Source organism: Lygodium microphyllum, chromosome 6, assembly GCF_053477565.2.
Source record: "Lygodium microphyllum isolate KBCC chromosome 6, Lygodium_microphyllum_v1.1.10, whole genome shotgun sequence".
NCBI classification, from domain to species: domain Eukaryota; kingdom Viridiplantae; phylum Streptophyta; class Polypodiopsida; order Schizaeales; family Lygodiaceae; genus Lygodium; species Lygodium microphyllum.
Genome location: NC_141140.1, coordinates 16,901,713 through 16,915,486, shown reverse-complemented (window position 1 = coordinate 16,915,486; position 13,774 = coordinate 16,901,713).

The window sequence follows — 13,774 nt, the reverse complement described above, 5'->3', positions numbered from 1 at the left end:
ATTCCAGTAAAGACAAACTATAAAGCCTCCGACATTGCAAGATTGTTTATCAAAGAGATATTCAAGCTACATGGTTTACCCAAAAGAATCATTAGTGATCGAGATTCTCTCTTCACATCACACTTCTGGAGAGCTATCTTTGAAGCTATTGGGACTCAACTCTGTTTTAGCACCGCCTACCATCCCCAAATGGATGGCCAAACAGAGTGAGTAAAGCAAGTCATTGAGGATATGCTTAGGGCATACTACTCTCGAGAACCCAAAAAGTGGATTCAATACTTGCCTTTGGTAGAATTTGCCTATAATGCTTCTTACCAACAAAGCATTCAGATGACCCCTTTCTAGACATGGATGATCAAATAAAGTCAATAAGACAAGACATACAAGCAGCCAAGGATAGACAAAAGGCATACGCAGATTTGAAGCGTAAAGAAAGAGTCTTCGAAGAAGGAGACATGGTCTTCATTCGCGTACGCCCTAAAAAGAGTTCTCTATCCCTAGGAGATTGCAAGAACCTAAGTCCAAGGTATTGTGGGCCGTACAAAATCCTCAAATGCCTAGGACCCAATGCTTATAGATTGCAACTCCCTGAGAACCTAAAGGTTCACAATGTATTCCATATCAGCCTGTTGAAATAATACGTACCCAACCCTAACCATGTACTTGATGACCAACAAATTGTAATGCCTAGTCAAGGAGTCCTTGAACTAAGGCCGGATAGGATCTTAGATGTTAGGGAGAGACAGTTAAGATCTAGAACCTTGAGAGAATGCCTCGTCCAATGGAAAGATTATTCCAAAGAGGATGCCGCCTAGGTAGATTAGGGCACTCTCAACCATCAATATCCCCAGTTTATCTCGAGATGAGGACATCTCGATTCTTCTAAGGGGGGGAGAATGTAATATATTGAATAAGTAAAAGAAAAAAAAAATTGTGCCTTCATGGCGGCGCATGAGCGGAGCCGTGACGCCGCGATCCGATAGGGGATAGAGGGGGGGGCAGCAAGCTCCTCGCTGGAGCTTGCTCAGGCCCCTCGCCATGCAAACTAAGAGGCAAGGGGGGGAGGATTCCCTCCCCTCCCCTATATAAAGAGGAAGGGCTGTAGTTGCAAGATAGGAAGAGAAGAGGGAGAAAACTAATGCTGCTGCCGTCGATGTGCTGTGAGAAGAGGGGGAGGTCTGCCATATCGCCACCGCTACTGATGATCAGACCGCCGCTGGTAGGAAGAGCCGCCACTTGCTTTGCTGGGTCACAGCCATCTGACCACGTTCCACGTCATCATTCCATCTCCTCTCCCTGCCATGACTGTAACCTGAAGCTTTAGAAGCTTCTAGAACTTCTAAAGGCCTCCTCCCAAGCCCTCTTTCACATGGTGCATTAACCCCTTTTTCCGGGGTACATTTAAGCCCTTTTCCGGGGTACATTTAAGCCCTTTTTCGGGGTACAATTAACCCCTTTCCCCGAAACGTTAAAGCCTTTCCCGTGATGCATTAAACCCAAGTCCCTTAAAATTCACCTTATTCTAGGAAGAGAAAACCCTTAATCCCCGTGCCTAAAACCATAAGTCCCATCTTCTGTTTGACCCCGTGTTTTACCCTCATATGTTCTTTTTCTTTTGTACACTCCTAAGCCCTTTCTAAACCCCGTACACGCCTTTTTCCCCAACTATAAAACCTTGTGTTATTTTTCAACTTTACCTTAGGGTTTGAAAAACTCCCAAATCCTTCCATTCCATTGCCAAAGATATCCCAAGGGCTTTCATAGATCTTGTGAAGCCACGCTCGTGCATAATTTTTCCACCGTGATTATATCCTATAGACCCTTTATCCCTTAAGCTTACAAACCTTTTTCTCTCCGAAGAAGCTAGCATTTTTATTATCCCTTCTGCTAATCAAATTTTTGAACGACTTCTTGCCTCCAAAGATAGACGGTGGAAATCCAGAAGAAAGAGCAAAAGCTGCCTTCACGATCGAACTGCGATGCCGCCTAAGAAAGTCCAAGGAGTAGCTGCGGGAGGATCATCTCCTGGTATCCATGTGGATATCTCACCGCAAAACCAGGTTTTTTTTCTTCTTGGTTTTAAATCAGTTTTAAATCAATCAAGCAAAGAGAAATTGTTAGGGATAGGATATATTTTTTCGAGTTATTTACAATGAAGGAGTTTAGTCTAATTGAACAAATGATAATGTATAGAACATAGTTTCATTCGAATAGCATCATGCATTATAAAGAATTACGAGCAAGATCATCTACTTATTATAGTAGTATATTTCAGTTAAATCCTGAAGATATAAAATTGTATCTTGCACCATTAGCCCTATTCCTTTAGCAACGATTCATCATGAAATTCATGAAATGTTTTTTTTTTCTCGTTACTCAAATTACTAGGAAGTTATCATTGCTAATTGCATTTCTTAGCAAGGAAAAGATTATTATTTGGCATGAGTTTCGTTTGCAAGGAAAAAGGAAGGTTAAATTGAATTCATCGACTGAAAAATCTGTTATCACAAGGATAATAAATCGTGACGAGGTGATCAATATTACCTTCCAAAAGATAACTAAACCAATCTAAACTTAGAAATACCATGCTGAAGATAAAAATACGCCTCGGAAATTATTTAAAGACCAAAGAAATGTTTATACCTTAAGCACTTGACTACTTTCCTTATTGTAGGGTCAATAAATTCGTAACGATAAAGGACTAGGGTTTGTCCCTGAGGTTCTCAAAAAGAAACCCTAGGTTCGACATATGTCAGCTTAAAGAAACTAAAATGGATTATTTCAAACCAGGACTTACGCAGCAAGTACGAAGTCATGTAGTCTTGTGACTGATTCACAAGACGAAAGGGTAAACAACCTCAACAAGGATGGCAGATCCTTACTCAAGTTATCTTGCAAATGGATGTATTCTTGGATATCCTTTTAAATAAGGAAAGTTATAAACCGAAAACTAAAGTATCTAATGAACTTTAGGGTTGACCAAGTTGGGTTAATAAGGTACGCCCTAACCCGGAATATAAAGGATCTCGCCAAGTTACAAGACACCTTGGAAACGAGTGCTAATACACTTAAAAGGAAAGAATAATTCCTTAGCAATTTGCCAAACAACACGGTCATTTAATGGAAATGTTTGTGCTTGCTAGAGATTTTAGAGCACTGTTTGATTTATGAATTACAAATTAAATGAATACCTATACTTCAGGTTAAAGACCTGAAGGGAGAGGCAGTTTCAGTTACCCCTGACTGCCTGCCTGACCCTAACCAAGGGGGTTGTTGACCGCGCCGAGAACGTGGACCGAACACGCCGCGAGAGGTCTCTCCATTGAGCTCTACTTGGAGCAGGAGGACGCTTGGGTGCCAGGGGGACTCTGGCCATAAATCCCTCGCCTTTCGGGTCCTGCACAAGAGGCTAACATGACTCGAGATTAGATCTCAAGGCCTGCATACTAGTCTACGGGTAGAAGCTTGGAATAGTGATCACTATGGATTACTGGATAGCCTTTGGGCAAATTATTGGACAAGCCTACGGGCAGAACTCCTTGTATTTCAAAGATAAAAAGGATGATATGTTAATAAAGAACCTGTTTGATATTTTTTTCTATGTCACGTGATAAGATTACGTGAAGGAACCAGTGTTTAATGGATTAATTAAAGAAGCTGGTTGTTACATGTCAAACTAATGTGTTAGATAATTACATAACTAAAACAAACCGAGGAAAGTGCGGAGGATGGGCCATAGGTCCGTCCTGTGGTTGGGTGGTCCCGGTTAGCCGGGAACTTTTCTCAAAGAACAGCGGGATGATCGTCAAAGAAAACGAATAACGAAAGCCATGACCTAGAATTATGTCTTAACCGATTTATGTTGTTTTAGGGGAACGGAATTGGGCTATGCCTTATGGCAGAGAGGTTGAGCTTTGCATCCCTCTCGTTTCCCATTCTCCTTGAACCAAGTGCAGCGTGAATCCGCTTCGGACCTGGTATTTCTGTGTAAAGTAGTTTGCTTGGGTTGAACGCTAGATGCTGTTAGGTAATGACCAATCAAGAAAACCCCAATTCCGATCGATCCTAAGTGGGAACGGCCAGGATACTTCTGCTACGTGGCAGACACGGGAAGACCTAGATGGCAAGTCTCGTATCATTCCATGGGATTGCCGGGCTGAGCTTTCTAGACATCCTTTTCGATGGACTACTAAGACGTGTCGTGGATGATACTAGCAGACACGTTACACCTTAGCATGACTGGATGAAGCATAATGACCCTACTTCTTGCCTTTGTGATTTTCTTACTTGTTCCAATATTCCATGGAAATGTGGCTATACTTTCCACAATAGCGACAGATCCTTATCCTTGTTTGTATTTTTATGCATAGTCTATGAGTGTCATGATCCTCTACCTCTAGAGTTGGATCTCTCCCCTCTTAGAAGTATCCACCACCTCTAGTATTGTGCCCATGTTGATTATTTACACTTTGAGATGCATTATGTTGAGTTCCTCATCCACGATAGAACCCTTTGCATTGGCTACCACAAACTCTTTGATTCAAATAAAATATTTCATATCTGCCTTTCGAGCTACTTGAGTTAGTAGCTAAACACAATTTAACCTCTTCATAAATAAGCAATGAAACTAGCTCATTAAGTCAGACATCTCATATTGCAATGAGCTAGATGTATCAAATGATTTTTATTCAAAACCATTCAAGGTCACTACAACCAAATCCTCATCATTTACTTTAGCTTAACTAAAGCTAGCTAATTTGCAATGGTCATTATCTTTGTTACATAATCATGTATGGACTACTCTTTCCTATTCATGGTATTAAACTTTTGCTTTAAGTGAATTTTGTGTGCACTCATGGTAGTACCATAATATCTCATCGAGCCTTCCATGCATCTTTTGGTGACTTGCAGTTCATGATATGCATGACCATTGTATCTAAGATACATAATGAAAGCCAATGCAATACACTATGTGTGCTCTTAGCTAGTCAATAGTGGGATTATTTTCAAGAAGCCTGGGCTTCAACACCTATCATCAGATCCTCTCTGATGAGGAAATTCTCCATATGGAATTTCCATATAGCATCGTTGTTGTTATCCAGTCTTTCACCCCACTATTTGAGTGATATTATCAGTCCTATCAACATTTGCGTTTGTAGCTCTATGTCTTTAATGCAATATTCAAGATGTCAATGTATGACTCCTTGCAAACCAAGATGTCTTTTCACTTGTAAAAAACTTGCATAACATTCCAATAACACATGTACATTGGCAATTACTTTTTATCTACTTTAGTCCAGCTCATCTCATACATAGAGCTGACATTTGTACGTCAAATCGAATCCCAAGGACCTCAGCTAACCAGCATAGGTATACACTTTTCAAACCATTATAATTTTAGTCCTATAGTGACTGCACTAATACTTTAGTAGTACCTCTAGTAATATCTCAACTCAATTTCATGCCAAACATCTTCAAATATTTTCCAAGGCATCTAAGTATTGTAACATATCCATGTAGACATCATTGATAGTATAGATGTCATACAAGCATGATCAATAAAACCTCCCAAGAACCAATGATCAAACAAGGGACTATTAGACTAGCAATAGATCAATTCAAAAGTGAGCATTTAGTGCTCATAGCTTCTCAAGAACCATTTCGTAAGGATATACCACTATCCAAGCATTCATAAGCATCAACACAAGTTTCAGTGAGTTCCAAACATGGAGTATAAGCTCTCTTAGATTGATTTCAGTAGCACACACTCTACTATTCACGGCCCCTATGGACCTACAAATCCATCTTGGAGTAAAGTTGTCGCCAAGGTCAATGCCAAATAACTCCTCAAGTTAGTGCTTGGTAACTTTTCAGTATCTTAGTGAGATACCCATTTCAAATGGCCTATTCAACTTCTCTTTATAGTCCCAAAAAAAATAAGTGCATTCTTCCTTGCTATCCATGCTAACCCTTGGTACTTGCACTTGCCCAATGTGCTCACTCAATAATTCCCAAGATACAACATTACTACTACTCAACAATATCCATAGAAGACATCAGCCAAAGCTCCCGCACCATCAACTTGAATAGGTGCACTCTCTCTGTGTTGTCCATGCTAGACTAGAACCTCAAGTTTGTATTGTGTTGCTATGTCCAGTACTCAATTATGCTCAATGTATATCTTCCAATTTTGAGTGTAATTAGCTCCTAATTGAGATGCCTTTTTCTACTTTTAATGCCAAACACCAAGAGCCTTCAATAACCAGGAGATAGGCATATTCCTTGCTATCCACGTTAACCATGTGTTTACTAATGTTCATTGGTGAGTATCTAGATAGTATGCTTGTCACATAGCTCACTTCTTAAAGCTCCATTCTAGGCCATTGAACCCCCTTTTAATGCCTAAATAGGCCTTGGATGACAAGTACAGTAAATCCATGCCTGAGATCTTCCTAACAGCCTATAAGTTAGGCCTTGCTTACAAGTTACACCTTTTTACTTGACCTCCTAGAGAAAAAACTATTGTGATACCATGTTAATAGTTTAAGAGAGACAAGAGGGAAAAGAGGTTGAGCTAGAATAGAGCAGTACATGCTGTCTTCATTATTCTTCAATCACACTCGCTCTAATTCACTATCTACAATTGAGTAAGATGAAGCTAGGTCTATCTTACTAACCATAGTTCACTAACTATAGCTAGTCCTAGTTTTCTTGAATTATTAATGACACACACATGGCTATTGACAACTAGGGTCTACAGGTGTCATGTCAGGATAAATATCAGAGCAGATAAAGCTTGACTCGCAACAATTATAACATCTATATCTCTTCTCCTCATCAAGAGAATATCAAAAAAATACACATTTTTCAACTTTGGGATCCAATTTATTACGGAACTCATCAAGAATATGCACATAAGAATACATTCAAATACTTTCAAATGGGGCAAATTTGATTTTCTACCTATAAACTTCTCTTTGGGTATCATACCATGTATAGCAATAGTGGGTGTCATGTTCATAATGTATATAGCAGTAGAAACTACTTCAACCTAATAGTAATGAGGCAAGTTTATTTCTAACAACAATGCACGAGCCACCTCTGCGATATGCATGTTTTTTCCTCAAAAACTCCATTTTGTTGGGGAGTGTATCTATGTGTATACTACCTTTGTATACAATTTTTTTGCAAAAAAATCAAAAAACTCATTGGAAAGATACTCTCCCCCTCCATCCAACCTTAGGAATTTAATATGCAACTCTCTCTCCTTTCTTAACCAAAGCCTTGAAGCTTTAGAAGTGAGTAAACATCTCACTTTTCTCATGCATAATGTAAACCCATACTTTGCAAGTATGATCATCAATGAAAGAAACACAATACTTGCAACCACTCAAGGTTGCACTCTTTGTAGGACCCCATACATCCTAATGTATCAATTCAAGTGGCTTCTTGTATACATGATTTTCATGTGGCAAAGCATTCCTTGCTTGCTTTCCAAGTTGGCATGCTTCACATACTCTGTGTATCCCATCAACTCTAAACTTAGGCAAGTCATCTACAATCTATTTTGACTACATGTCTTTCAACTATTGCACATTCAATTGCCAATTATCTTATTCTGAATTTCAATGTCAACCACAACACTTGAACCTTGTGCAAACATGGCAATATCCATTTCAGGAAGATTTACATCAAGAGTACACAATCTGCCAACATGTTTTCCTTTTATAATCAACTTGCAATCATTTTTTAGATCTTCTACATAACAACCATCAGATGTGAACCCAACCTGCAATCCCTATTCTATCATCTAACCAAAAATAATAATTTTTTTGTAATATTTGGTACATGTAACACATCAACCAAGTACTTAGTTTTGGCATCATGCATACTCAAAGGAATTTTTTCCATATGAGCTTTATAGATTACCTAAAGCTCTTGTGAATATCTCCAAGTCCATCTAAGTATACATGCACAACATCATAATCATCAACTACCACACCGATAGATCAAAGTTTTTCCACAATACTCTTGATCTTCAAGGCATAATTATTACTAGACACATTCCCTCTTTTCACTTGATCTAGCTCTAATTTGAGTTGCAACTTTTGGGCCTTTGTATTTACTTCAAACAGCCTTGTCTAACTTCTTCCATGCCATAGCAAGAGTTTCAACTTGTTGTAAATAGCCCATCATGGTATCTGTGACATTGATAAATAGCCAATACATGACTTTATTCTATATTTGCTCCTAATCTTTCTTAGTCTTTAATTGTTCTACAATAGTATTTCGTGCAGAAACTTTAGGTGCTACTACCATGTCTTTTTCAATGTGATTCCAAATACATTTGCCCTTCAAGAAATTTTTCATATTGAACATTCATGTAGGATAATTGTACTTATCAAGATTCTCATTGACAATCTCTTTGAAGTTGTGAGACATTTTGATAAAACAAAAAACCTTGCAAAAACGTGCAATCTACAGGCAAGCTGATACAAAGTGCACCACAACAAAACATGTAGCATTTTTCATTGACTACACAACAATAACTTCAATCTACAATTTGTATAAAAAAAAAATTTGTGTTTGCAATCCAACAAACACTTGAAACCTTACACATTTGAAATCTATAAATGGTGGACATGGCCAAAACTATAGTATATCTAAAAACACTTGTCAAGACCACTTATAAGTCAAGAATAGAGATCAAAATGACCTCAAATGCCAAAAATCACAATGAAAAAACCCTAAAAGGCTCATATGCAGTATATGCATTGTTCTTCTTGCTCAGCAAGTTTCACTGCAATTAGAGACTACTGCCCTACCAGCCTTAAGAGCCTCCTACCGCTATAACCTAAGACACGCCAAGTAAGATGGAAGAGCTTCTTACTCGTTTCTTGCTTGGTTACTTATTTTCATGCTCCAATGCCTTCACCTCAGCCCTCAATTGAGCTCCACATAGTCATGGGATGGCTCTAATATCATGAAAAAAAACAAGAGGAAAGAGAGGTAAAGCAGTCAAGAGCACACATACACACACACCAAAGCTCCAAAATAATGGCAAACAATAGTAGAATTTCTAGAACTTCTATTCTGCCATCCACCTCTTCCTCTAGAGATACCCTTGCCTCTAAGGTTTCCATGGCCTCCTAAAATCTACATTTCACCAATTTGCTGATTTACTCTATTTTGCTAGTTAACACCAGCACGTCCCATATCACAATCTCTTGAAGAGGATCTACCATGTCATGTTCCTGAACTTGAGTAAAATGCTTGGATCTCTTCACTATTTCTTTTAGATAAGTCACCTTTCATGCTAATCTCTTTGGTAATCATGAGAGAGACCAGTTCCTCAAATCTAGAAATGGCTTCCACACATATTACAAAAGTGACCAATAATTTCCAAGCCTTCTCATTATTAAGATCACCCAAAGTAGATGAAACTAAATCATCATCATTGGGCATTGCATCAATCGCTACTAAAGCATGTGCAATGCTCCTCACCTTCAAAACATACTCATTGATAGACATTTTTTCTTTCTTGAAGGTATTCAATTATTGCTTGAGTTAAAACTTTCATATCTCTGTATTTACTGAAACATGTTCTCAAAATTTGTCTAAGTTACATGTGAAGTTTCTACATTCCTGATATGTCCCAGCATAGTATTATCAATGACTGCAAATAGCCAATATATCACCTTTTTGTCTTTTTCATTCCATTCTTTCCATGCCTTTAATTCATTTATAGTCAGAGGGATACTCAACTCTAGCTTCTTTTCTTCACCTAAAACAAACTCATAAAGGCCCTTTCCAATGAGGAAGTTTGTCATACGAAACTTCCATGAAGGGTAGTTGTTCTTATCAAGCTTCCCAATGATGGGATTTCCATTATTATCTACCATTATCACAAAAATGATATAAAATAGCAAACAAGTCTTCTGCAAACTTTCACAACAAGTGCACAATAATACACCAAGCAACCCTTTTCACTCTATCGCCTTGCTTTGGGTGCCTCTACAAGCACTATCCAAGAGAAAGAGTGGAAGAATGGGAGAGCTTCTTACCCATTGCTTACTTACTCAAAGCTTTCTTCTTCTCCTTCACTTCAACCTTCAAAAGTAGCCTCTCTCAATGGCGCGGCTTTGATACCATGTCAAGAATCACATGGTAGGGAGACTTGCTTGAGATATAGTGCCAAACACACTGTACACACAAGAGGAAGCTCACTCAAGAACACAAGAAGAGAGATGGAGGCCAAAATATTTTCTTGCTCATTTTTTCTTCCTTCCACACATTATACAATGTACACAAAGTATAGATAAGATACAACATAAAGGAAAGTGGCCTACTAAGTCAAATAGTGCATAATTGACTATACTAATCAACTAGCACTATATCTATGCCAGCTATGGGTGGGTGTAACAAAATAAATGTAATAAGTGATAAGTTAGTGGCCATCTAAGGATCATAATGACCACCGAAGTGCTAAGTGTAGACTGTGGACCCATCTAGCCAAGCAGTCCATCATCAATATCTGCACGTATTGAGCTTGCCATCTTAACATTTATTGTAGTGAGGAGTAGCCATTTTATCCATTTTTGAGTGGATAGAGAGCATATTGTAGAAGTCGTGGGTAGTTATAATAACTTGACGGCACTATCATATTTTGGCCATAACTTTTACATACAGTATCAATTTACGCATTCTATAGCTAGAAACAAAGAGTACAATGAGAGCTACAAATTTGGCTACTCATAGAGTTAATTCTATGTAGTTTTCTAGTCTCTATTTCACACAGAACACAACTATTTTGGTTTGGATAGCAAACAATAAATTCCATAATGCATGTTTGATGCTTCGGGGATGCTATTTTGGTACCCGGATGGTATGGTTATGCTTTTGGGATGATTTGAGCATATGTTTGGCTTAGTTTTCTCAAAGATTTTATTGTTATAATAACAAGACTAAATGTTATTCATCTAGAAAAAGCATTTACCTCTTGTCACACACTTGATACTTCCAAGGCTCGGTATTGATGTTTGAAGGTTCGATTGATACTTGGGGATACTTAATACATGTCTTAAAATTATTTTAGGCTTTGATTGAGCTTGTATTCACTTTTTTTTTAAATGTCATTTCACTATTAATTATAGTATATAGTATGCAGTTGTCTAATAAAGATTATGCTCATTATGCTTTGAAGCTAATCGGATATCACATATTGTATGTACCGACACTTTGGTTGTCATAAATGCCTATGGATATGCTTCTAACATGCTCCTAAGCTGAGATTGGAGCTTGGACGCTTTGGCATTGATTGTCATACCTATCCTTGGATATTACTTGGATACTATAGTTAGGGTCTTGTAGACTACTTGGGTTCAATACGTCTAGATGTATGCTCTATGGATCTTAGATACTCAAATATCATTCACATGACATTTTGAGCTTTGCTTGCTCATTTGGCATTTGACTTTGTTAACCCTCAAAAGATCAAGACAAAAAAAATGTAAAAAATCAAAAGTGGAAGACAATCGCAAGAAGAGAAGAAGGAGGAGGACAAAGGTGCACTCTGAAAATTTTGAAGATATGAAGCACAAGAGCTGCTAAAAATTCTAAATGTAGGAGGAAGCACACGAGAATAAGCACATCTTAGTATTTTAGCAAGAAAAGCACCAGGCACATTGTAATTCATTTTGTAAAAGAGTGCTGGGCTCTCTCCTATGCAAGTTGTAAAGAATGAGAGGCATGGGCTAAGGCCGATGCTAATAGGAAGGAGGAATAAAAAGAGTGGAGGAATGGGCACGTACCAAAAAGGGGATGGCCACCCAAGGAGGGGATAGTGCATGTATAAAAGTCAAAAAGTGAATAAAGAAGCTCGTTCTTAGTGTGTGGCCAAACTTGTTCTCTTCTTGCTTCCTTATTGTCATGAGAGAGAGAGAGAAAGAGAGAGAGAGAGAGAGAGAGAGAGTGTGTGTGTGTGTGTGTGTGTGTGGGACCATGGAAAGCTCTTCTTCTCCTTTCTCCATCTTCATCTTCTACTTCTCTTCTCCTTTCTCACACACATGGCTATGGGGGTTGAAGCTTGGAGCTTGGAGATGGAGCTTTCTTAAAGTGCATATTGGATCATGGAGCTATCGATGGATTCCTAGGAGAATGAGACTCGATTGGATTTAAAGGTAAGCTTGCTACATTTGTGTGTGGAAAATTATGCACGACTATGTGAGAGATAGCCATAGCCCTCGGCTTAAAATGCTTAAAGGAATAAGTGGTCCATGGGCCCTCAAAAGACTAAGACGAAAAAAATGTAGAAAATTGGAAGTGGAAGATAGTCCAAAGGCAATAAGAAGATGGAGGACAAAGGCGCACTCAAAAAAATCTGAAGACACGAAGCACAAGAACTACTAACAATACTAAATGTAGAACAAAGCACACAAGAATAAGTGCATCTAGTATTCTAGCAAGAAGAGCACCATGTGCATTGTAATACATTTTGTAAAAGAGCATCGGGATCTCTCCCATGCAAGCTGTAAAGAATGAGAAGCGCAGGCTAATGCCAATGTTAATAGAAAGGAGGCAAAAAAAAGAGTGGAGGAATGGAAAAAGGCCAAAATCAAAAAGGGGATGGCCACCCAAGGACGGGATAGGGCATATATAAAATTCAAAAAGTGAATGAAGAAGCTCATTCTTGGCGTATGGCCAAACTTGTTCTCTTCTTGCCTCTTGCTCTTGCTTCTTTCTTGTGCATGAGAGAAGGAGAGAGGGAGTATGAGAGAGAGAGAGAGAGAGAGAGAGAGAGAGAGTGTGTGTGTGTGTGTGTGTGTGTGTGTGTGTGTGGGATCATGGAGAAGCTCTTCTTCTCCTCTCTTCATCTTCTTATTCTTCTCTTCTCCTTTCTCGCAACCATGGATATGGATCTTGGAGCTTGGAGCTTGGAGATGGAGCTTAATTGAAGCATATCTTGGATCATGTAGCTATTGACAAATTCGTGGGAGGGGTAACTCAATTTGATTCAAAGGTAAGCTCACTACATTTGTGTGTGGAAGAGTGTGCATGACTATGTGAGAGGTACCCATATAGCTCTCGTCTTGAAACGTTTGAAGCAATAAGCAGTCGTCTTGGAAATTTGCTCACAAGAGAGCGGTGACAAACTTTTACTTTAGTGGAAGCTACTTGACTTTATGTACTAAGCCACATTGGCACTTGGATGTAGTACAAAGCATTTGGCCTATGTAGTTGAGCATGAGCTTATTACAGTGAGATAGTGGAACTCATTATGACATGTATATGCTCTCTTTATATTTATTTGATGCAATTACTGTATCATGGGCTAATTTGATGTCTTGGCTTGAAGCTATTACTTATGCCTGTTAGGGTGTAGTTAGAGGTATTTATATGCTTCTTGGTTATGTATTGAGCTTTTGCGCAGTGGATTATGCATCCGGCATTTCTCTTCATTTACCCTTGAGACCTATCCTCTGCATGATGTCTATGTGTATTGCACATATGGTTTTTGACAAACTACAGTTGTGATAGACTTTAGTGTGCCAGTTGTTCCTGGCTTCTTCTTTCTTGGTCGCTCACAATTGGTTGCTGGCATATTGCTACAATTTATTGCGGCAGCCTACCATTTCAATTTTATACCTTTTATTTGAGGGCAATCACCTGGCCTTGATAGCCTTTTTCTTATAGGTTGTGGAAAACTCATTACTTTGGCAGCATCTCTAGTCTCCCACTTGATTTAGCAATGGTTTTGGGGCTATTTTATAGGTTA